Genomic DNA, 8,543 nt, shown 5'->3' on the forward strand with positions numbered 1-8,543 from the left:
CTATGATCTGTTGTTCCGATCTAGCCAAGTACTGATATTGTAGAACAGCAGTTCTCAATTGTCTGCGTTTTGCAGAAACATCTCTGTTACAATTGTTATATTCCGTAGAGCAGAGCTGAGACCACTAACCCTAAGGCCAAAAACAATGTATACTGCCCTTGAGCTCAAAGTCCCAACTCTTATTCATGGTTACAGGACTGCAGATCTAACTTCATAATAAAATTGAGTCCTTCCTTCACCCTTTATCCCAAGCCAGTGAAAGCTTTACATATCTCAGGAATGAGTTTAACCAGCTATGTGCATCCTCTAAGGAAACTGATGCAGGGGAGCCTGGATTGTTTCTCTGATTTGCTTGCCTGACGCTTCTTGATTCCAGGCCAAAAGGAGCCTCTTCTGAGTGCAGAATGCTGAGGTTCAAACCTATCAAGTTCCTGGGATGATTGCACTGCTTTTGCACACGTTTTAAATTCTTTTTGTTGCAATTTACAGCAAACATTCTTTCCTCTATGCAAACCCAAGGGTAAAGTTTATTATACAACAGAGTTACACTGTGCATTAATTTAGTGATGAATATCTAAATCTATAGGTGTCAAGTATCAGAGGGGTAGCCGTGTTAGTCTGGATCTGTAAAAGCAGCAAAGAATCCTGTGGCACCTTATAGACTAACAGACGTTTTGCAGCATGAGCTTTCGTGGGTGAATACTCACTTCATCGGATGCAAGTACTTGCATCCGACGAAGTGGGTATTCACCCACGAAAGCTCATGCTGCAAAACGTCTGTTAGTCTAAAAGGTGCCACAGGATTCTTTGCTGCTCTTATAAATCTATAGGGAATCCTAATAGGTTTTCATAATAGCCTGGTTCAAATGAAGTTAAGAATAATGGATATTTTAAAATGCTGCTTTAATATCTTCAGTGCTAAAGGCTTAAATAAACTTGTATCGATCAACCTTTGAAAACTTTGGACTTCTGTCTTCAATTATGTAATAAGGCTTTTATTTTATTTTTTTAACTATTAGCAGGCAGTATACAAAACCATGTAACAGAGAAATGGAAAAGGTGAATAAACAATAGCAAACAGAAACTACACCCGGAGAAAACATCTGGTTATTTTTGTAACAAATAAGACAGGTGGAGATTCTACCATCCCATCCCGAGTGACAGATGTCCTCGGGGAGTTGTCTTGCAGGTCCTTATTCCTTTCTAAGGCCCAAGTCCATTTATGCACATCCCTAACTTTTAGCACTCCACGCTGAAGTCAACTGCATTGCTTGCACTTACTGTAAAACAAGGGGCTTGTCCTCACACAGCCTAGCACCAAAATAACTAAATTGGTTGCAAATCACAGTTTGTGCTATTTCAGTGCAAATCTCTGCACGGAGACTCTTCTAGGACCCTTTTATTCCAAAGTAAGTGCCCCCCCCCGCGGCCTTTTCCCATCCTCTTCACTGCCCCCAGCATTGCTGCTGAATCCCCTTGACTCTACAGCCCTTATCACCATCCAGAATCCTTATTATTTATTTTCCGGTAGCATCTAGGAGCCCTAGTTGTGGACCAGGGCCCCACTCTGCAAGGTGCTGTACAAACACACAGCATTTTCCCTGACATGTCCAGTCACCTTCCGTGTTCCTCACACTCATCCCTTGCTGCCCAGTTTGCCTCCATGCTGGCATAAATAATCACCATCCCCAGAATTGGATAAATATTTCCTCATAAGAGGAACATGCATCGGTTTCATACCCAGGGCATTTAGTTAGTAAGATGGATCAGGACTGACACAATCATGTCACTTTGCACAATCACACTCACTGCCTCAGTTTCCCCATCTGTAGCATGGGGATACTGACACTTTCGTACCTATCACCCAAGACCATGTTGCATAGCTCTGAAGAGGGAGAGCATTGTATTTGTGCTCAGTATTATGATAAGGTTTGCAGGTTTGTTTTCTCTGTAGGTGAGACCATAGAGCTGTTTTCCTCACCTCAGCTTTGAGTTAATGAGTCACTGATGTTCAGAGGTTTGTTTGAAGTACAGGAGGAACAATTCAGTTTCATCGTCTATTCCCTCTCCTTTTATCATCATTGGGTTTAAGTTTGACTTAAGGTTTTTGTGGTGGTGACATCATGCAATCCTCTGAAGACATTTGTCTATAATTAGGGCATTGGATGATTTGCTACATCATTACTGTTTTTCTCCACTTGTTGCCTCTCCTCATACGTTTAGACTATAAATACTTTTAGGCAGGGATTGTCTTTTTTTTTAATTATGCGTGTCTGGTGTCTAGCACCCTGATTCCCTGATCCATTGACAGATGCCTGAGTTTCACTATCAAAGTTGGCCTTTATTTCATCCATGGGTTTCCATGAGTTCTCTCTTGGCCAGATCCTCAGCTCATGTAAATCAGTGTAGCTCCATTTACACCAGCTAAAGATCTGACCCTCTGTGTTTAACTTAAATGGCACAGAAAATCTTGGAAAAAGGAAAGATTCCTGTTGTTAGCTTACTCCTTAATATGGGCTCCAAACAGAGCAGATTGAAAAAAAGGAATTTTTATCCTGTGGGAAACAGTATTTTGACATTTTGTTTTCATCTCCAATTGGCACCAAAATTGCAATACTGAGACTCCTTGCACAATGAAAAGTTCTGAAATTTTTTATTTTGAAATGTCAATGTATTTCATTCTGACATGATCAAAATGAAATCTCAAGATTCCCCAAATAAAATGGTTCATTTCAATTGTCCCCTACAGAAAATGTCACCAAACTTGTTCTTTTCCCACAGAAGCCCCATTTTCCAGTGAGAAACCATTTTTTCCCACCAGCCCTAGTACCAAGTTATTTTTTGCTTCCCAGGAAACCCTCCGTTTTTACAGACACATGGCTATGATACAGGCAGCTATAGATGTTATTAAAATCCTGATATCAACACGTGCTCCTGTTAGACACAATTACCACACCTCTTTCCCCACCTACACTCAGGGTGACCAGATGTCCCGAAATTATAGGGACAGTCCTGATTTTTGGGTCTTTTTCTTATATATGGTCCTATAACCCCACCTCCTGTCTTGATTTTTCACATTTGCTGTCTGGTCACCATACCTACACTGTGGTTAAAACCTGCTTTAGAATCCGAGTTCACAAACCCAAACCATGGTTATTTGAGGTTAGATCCATGGCAGGAGTCTGTCTTATGCCCTTTATGCTGTCAATGCCATGAACTGTGCTCCTAGTTCGCCATTCCCTCCCTTTTACATTGATTGCTGTCACCATCATCTTCTTGTGTGCTCCTGTCCTTTCTGCAGGTCTCATCACATAACAGCGCCTGCACCATTCCAATAGCATGCAGAGACAGTGCATGCCCAGCAGGGGGGGTTAGACAGCAGGAAGTCTCATGATGGAGCTAGTAGGAATTTTGCTGCAGTAGTGGCACAGATTCTGCCCTGCCCCTGCACAGAGCACAGTAAGGTGCAGCATGCATCTTCTCTGTCCCGGGGTAATTTGGCCCCTGCACAGATTAGGGCATCCATTTGCTGACCTGTAATGTACAGCACCATTTATATCACCAGTGAATGGGGCCCAAGGAATCCTCTCTGATACACTGGTGTAAATTAAGAGTAACTCCACTGGCATATACAGTAACTCCTCACTTAACGTTGTCGTTATGTTCCTGAAAAATGCTACTGTAAGTGAAACGATGTTAAGCGAATCCAGTATGCCCATAAACATTCATGTAAATGGGGAGGTGTGGGGAGGGGGTAGGTTCCAGGGAAATTTTTTTCCACTGGACTAAAAATATATACAGCATCAGTTTTAAATAATTTTAAACAGTTTAACACTGTACTCACCAATGATGATTGTGAAGCTTGGTTGAGGCAGGGGCGTAGCGGGGTTGGGGCACAGGGGCTTTCCCCACTCCGCCAGCCCGGCGCTCCTTGTGGGGAGCGGGATTGGGGCGCAGGGGCTTGCCCCCTTCCGCCCACCTGGTGCTCCTGTTGGGGAACGGGCTCGGGGGCTTGTCTGCTCCCCGGCTGGAATGCTGGGCAGGCAGAGCAGGGTGAGACAAACAACCTTATAACAGAACATTGCGCAACTTTAAACGAGTATGTTCTCTAATAGATCAGCAACCTAACAACAAAACAATGTTAACCGGGATGACTTTAAATGAGGAATTACTGTATGTACTTTCTAATTTTGGAGGTGCTCCCCTATTACATTGATAGGTGTTGAGTAAGAACCTACAGAGAGCAACCCCAAAAAGGCATAGGAGGAGTTTTCTGCCTGTGGCAAAGTTTCCATCCCAACACGGCCTCTTAGCTGGCTGTGGAAACTTTAGTCTCAGTTTCCCGCACCATCCTTAGGCCTGCTCCAGGCATAAGAATGTCCTAGCCCTCAGCCAGATTACTTTACAGAGTCCTTTACTAAAGTCCTAAAGGAATGTATACAAAAACCAAATCTTCGGTCCAGCTGGGTTTATCTAGTAGCCACCTCTCCACAGGTGCTGACATTACACTACCATAATAGTTTCTTCCCTGTACCTGTGCAGAGTTCAGCAGGGTACTTTTATGTCCAACTTTGGTTATATCCAAGAATGGAAAAGGTGTTTATTTGAAATTTGGCTAAAGGGGAGGACTTGGCATTTGCAGGTCAAATCCACAGTGGGTGTAAGTCTGGGCAGCTCTATTCATCTGAATGAAGCTACGTCAATGTACTTCAGCTGAGGATTTGTGGGGCCACTGATCTGTTCAGGGTAGCAACTCCTGTAAGCCAAGCAAGCCACCCAAATGAATGCAGCAATCACCACAGGAACCTAGTGTCAGTATCCCCACCAGATCTCTCTTCTGCCCCCAAAACAATCTCTCTTTGCCCTATGAATGAAATAAAAGTATCCCTCTGTCAATTCACATGCTCCACAAATTGTTAAACCAACAACAACAACAAAAAAAGGTACAGCAAAACAACCCTAAAATAAAATAAAACCAGCTTTTGGCACTTAAAACCTAAACACAGCCACATCTGGAAAAATAAGATGACATCCTTTTGTCCACACTCCCAATGGGCTATGAAATCCTGGGCATTAGCAAACTGGCCAGGTTTCCACCCCACCCTCTGTTCTTGCTCTTTTAAAGTTGTTCCTCCTATCTAAATATACAAATAGATTCAGTTTTAACACATATTAAGGGGGCCTAGATGCAACACTGATGAGTACACTATAAATATGCTATACTGTGAGCTCACTGGAGCAGGGACCATTCCTTCCTGGATGTGTGGAAAGAACCTTGCGTGTTGTAGATGTGGCCATAAATTATTAAAGAATTGTAACAAACATTGATTATTAATAATCAGGGGTCAAATCAGGGATAAGTGATTGAGCTCTGCTTATGTCCCATTGGTCACATCCCCTTCCCTATTGACTCCTCCCCTTTCACCTTCTTTTGTCTGTATGCCTCCACTTCCCCCCTTTCCCTCCCCTGGAGGTTTTGTCGCTCTCTGTCTTTTCTTCCGTCTTCGCATTCCCCTAATCACTGACCGTAGCTAGGAAGAAACAGTGACACTTCTTGGAGGAAGCAGTGATGCACACAGGGATGTGGGTGGTTTGTGAGAGTAAAGGAGTGAGGCAGGCGGGGAGAGTATGCCAAAACTTTTCTTCACAGCCCTATTCCAGTGCCTGCAGTCCCCTTCTGGGCATGTCTGTTCAGCCAGGGAAGGCCCCTTTTCCCTGCTTCACTGGGAGTTTTCTTTGTCATTTGATTTATTTTTTGCCCTACTCTTTGACTTTCTCCTCTTTCCCAGGCAGTTCTCTCCTCCCCTCCCTTGGGCTCTTGTTGTCCTGTTCAGACACACCAGAAATGTATCTGTCATATTTTCAGACAGCTCATTCCATGGTGGAACATTTCCCAATTTGCATACAAAAAAAACTTTGCTCAAAAGTAAAGGGTGCATATGTGCAGTGATTGTTGTCACAAACACTCAGGAGCCAGGAAATAAAACAGTTTAGTCATTAAATGCTAAACTCCATCAACAGCAGCAACATGCTACCAATCCCAGCTGTGATCACAGAAAGCATCACACGCTCAGTGATCTCAATTCTTTCAAGAGGGGCCAGAGTTTTTCCTTTGTCAACATACTCTTGGTGCAGGAGAGAGGGAAGGGCCCATGAGACAGCCAGTTGCAGCTTTCCTGATTCTCAAACCCACCTTAGTCCTGATATAAGTTAGAGCAGCCTAAGGGCTGCTGTGATTTATGGCTGTGGTTAAGGTTCTCTAAGGGATCTTACCATATGCTAGCAGAGAATTGCTGTAGAGGAACAGAACCCTGCACCATCTGCTCCGCCACAACATACCACTATGTTTGAGTGGGGAGGAGAAAAAATTTAAGAGCCAATTGGGCTTTATGCAAATTGGGAATTCAAATCCGCTGGAAGAATTCTCAGATGGCCAGCTGCAGCCATATTACATCCCCTTTATGCTGCTTAAGCCATGTAGCGAGGATGGAAATGGGGCTGTGGAATCTGGCCCAAATTTCTTATTAAGCAATACACTATATTATCTGCATTAAAGGAGGGAAACCTGTTTTGTGATTATTCTACCTTGGTCACAAAGCAAACATGTTTCTCTAGAAGCACAATACAGTTTTCATAATTTCTATTTCAACAATACTAGCAGACAGTATTAAAAAGAATCAAGGTAGCAGTTCAGGCCAATGTGGTAGATGGCGCAATTTGTATAGATATAACCTATGTTTGGTAAACTCATGTTAATGACTTATATGGAGTTGGTTTGCTTGTTGAGCATCTTATAAATATGTGCAATTCATAATTTATTTCCTGGCTTTTGAGGGTTTGTGTCAAAGGTAGTTGCATGTGGACATCCTACACAGTTGGGGAAACACACACACACCTGTATTCAGCACTGACTTGCACTTTCAGTCATTAATTACTCCTATGCAAATTGGATGTTAAATACTACAAAATCAGAATGGTAGCATTTTATTACACTTGCTTCGCACAAGTGTAGGTTATGATGTAAAGTGTAGGAGAATGGAAATCAGACTCTCTCTGTCAAATTTTCAGAAAGGCCCAAGAGACCTAAGAGAGAAGCTGTATGAATAACTGATTTTTTGGTTTGCCGGGAGTTCCGGAAAGAAAGTAGTTTGGAGTCAACCCAAATCAATTTTTTTTCAGAATTTCTAGCAAATTGAAAAGTTTAAAAAAAATGTTTTGGGTCAAAGAAAATATTTTTTTAAGCTCAAACCAAAATGTTTCATTTCAATTTTGAGCTCTTTTCATTTTTTTTATTTTAAAATCAAATGGAAGGAAATTTCAAAACAAACAGTTGTTTTGAATTAAAAAATCAAAATGTTTTCAGAATTTTTGTAGTTTTTTTTCCAACTGAAACAATTTGGCAAAATCAATATACATTTGTGAAATGTTTGGGTCGATCTGAATCTGCATTTTTTTAATTGAAAAACGTTTCAGAAAAAAATATTTCACCCAGCTCTATTTAGTAGCCCAAGAGCCATTTTCAAAAGTGACTTAGAGCCAGATTTCTGAAGTATTTAGGTGCCTAAAAATGCAGATAGACACCAAGTGAGATTTTCAAATACACCTAAGCGGATTAGGTGCTGTTTGTGAAAATCTTGCTAGGCACTCATCTACATATTTAGACACCTAAATACCTTTGTAAATCTGCTCCTTAGGAGTCTACATCCTGTGACTTTGCCTCCTAAGTCACTTTTGAAAATTTTACCCTCTGTGTGCATAGTTATCTATTATTATTCTGCATATGGTGAAAAACATTAACATGTCACTTTTTAAACATAGAAATGCTCCTGCCACAAGAAATGTAAATAGACAAATGCAGGCAAACAATGCGGGGAAAGGAAAGCAACATACCAGGAAGTGATTGAGTGGTTATGCTAGCCATTCAGCTTGTCAGTTCCATTTTAAGACACAGCAAGAGAGATGGTAATTTCTTCACAGTTTTGTATAATATACATCCTCATGTTTAAAGCTACATGATCATCAGAATGTTTATTTCAGGGCTCATTTCTATTCTGTTTATGGTAGCTATGTTAGAGATGTACCCATATTTTACCTGCCATTTTTCACAATTTGGGCAAAATGTTGGGTATTGTTATTCCAAAAGCCACTGGGCATTGGATGTTAAAGGTTCAGAAACTGTTACAGAAATTAAATAAATCCTAATGTGCCTATGTAGAATTTGGAAAATAAATGAATAAATGCAGATTCTTACTGCTAATGCATTTTTTTCCATATTGTTTTCGAAGTACAGATCCCCTTTTTGTTGTACGTCTTTGCATCACTGTGGAGGTCCCAGCTGACACTGAGAACCTGCTCCAATTAAAGTCAACCAGAGCCTGTTTCTCCGTTACCCCGCAGCTTATATTGTCATGTACATCAATGCAAAGTGGGCTTAAATGCCACCAGATCAGAATGGCAGCATTGTACACTCACTTTGCATTGGTATGAACGATGACATGAGGTGCAGGTATGGCAGAATCAGACCCTGAAAGTCTGGTCAATGG

This window comes from Mauremys reevesii, linkage group 27, assembly GCF_016161935.1.
Source record: "Mauremys reevesii isolate NIE-2019 linkage group 27, ASM1616193v1, whole genome shotgun sequence".
Classification (NCBI taxonomy): domain Eukaryota; kingdom Metazoa; phylum Chordata; order Testudines; family Geoemydidae; genus Mauremys; species Mauremys reevesii.